Source organism: Propithecus coquereli, unplaced genomic scaffold (assembly GCF_000956105.1).
Source record: "Propithecus coquereli isolate 6110/MARCELLA unplaced genomic scaffold, Pcoq_1.0 Scaffold319, whole genome shotgun sequence".
NCBI classification, from domain to species: Eukaryota; Metazoa; Chordata; class Mammalia; order Primates; family Indriidae; genus Propithecus; species Propithecus coquereli.
The window spans coordinates 878,609-880,135 of record NW_012148830.1 but is presented as its reverse complement, the minus strand read 5'-3'; positions in this window follow the sequence as shown (position 1 = coordinate 880,135).

Below are 1,527 nucleotides of genomic sequence, written 5' to 3'. Positions count from 1 at the left end.
CCTGGACAATGCTTGGGTACATTCATCACTAATGAATTAAATCCTCCTAGATTTAAACACTTACTAAGATTAATTGCAACCTTAACTTAGGTAACTGTCATAATCAATTGCATTTAGTATATCTGTAGAGATAAGATTAATTTAAAAGAGTTTTAAGGGAATCTCTAATTTAAACTAGATGTACAATGTGTAATCACTTAAAAACAAAATGTTAAAATTAATCTAATTAGTCTAGACCACTACACATATAAGGAAAACAAGGGATTGGGTTAGACAAAACCTAAAATTATTAAATACCTACAATATATGTGCTAATGTACAACTTAACATGCATAGTCGCCTTCAGATTTCCACAAGAATCCAATGACATAAACATTACTATCTACACTGAAAGACTATCATAACCTCCTCAAGGAGGCAAATCTATAATAAGACGATCTCTGATCCTGGAAACCAATTCCATTCTCTTCTTGTAAACTGATTTTCAAACTCTCTCTACTCTTGTTGACACTTTAGACAAAGATATTATTGATTAAAGCACTTGTCCTTGGAAGCAGAGCCTTGCCAATCCATTTTGGCATCTATACCTTAACTCTCACTCTGCAATCTCCTGAGGATACAGATAGTTCTATCCTCACTGTGTATATTAAAGCACCAACATGGCTAGCCTTATCTCACCTTCTTATTAAGCTATTCATTTAAAATGAATATGAGCTGCATTATCCTTCTTCTTTGTCAGCATCTGGTACCACATCATGATATTCACTAAGAGAAAATATCTTCATTTAATATCCATTATTCAGTGCAATCAATGTTTTCATTTTATCGGGCATAAATTAGCATAAATAGTATTGTTCCATTACTTCCCTTTTATGATTTTTCTATTTGCTTTCAACATAGAGAACATTTTCTGAATACTTTATTGATGAACAATCATTCTATGTAACATTTGCATGGTACTTTACAGTTTACAAAACAGTTTTACCATATTATCCTATGTTATCTCTACATAATACCTTTAGACGTAGAAAATATTTATTGAGAAATTATAACATCTCTGCCCTAAGGGTCTCAAATTAGCTGAGGAAAACAACTAAAGAAATGGAATTATAGTACTATTCAGGCTAACATTGATTTCCACGGCACCACAGAGGAGCTTGGCTTAGGAGAAATCAAAGAAATATTTTTGAAATATATCATATCTGTAGATAACCTTAATGTGTGACTAGAAACCTCATTGGGGAACTATGCAAGAAAGACATTCCAGGCAGACCTAGATCCAAGCACAACGTTATGCAATTTGAGAAGATAGGTTGAGTTAGGGGAACTAGAAATATCCTATCAGTCAGGATAGTGTGAGATTTAAGAGTACTGATCTAGAAACAGACAGTCTGAGTTCATGGAACAGCTTTCGCCACTTGTTGTATAAGCTTGAGCGAGCTACCTACCTCTCTGTGTCTTGGTTTCCAAATCTATAAAATGTGGATTATCATAGTATTAACCTCATAGAATTGCTGTAAGGAGTAA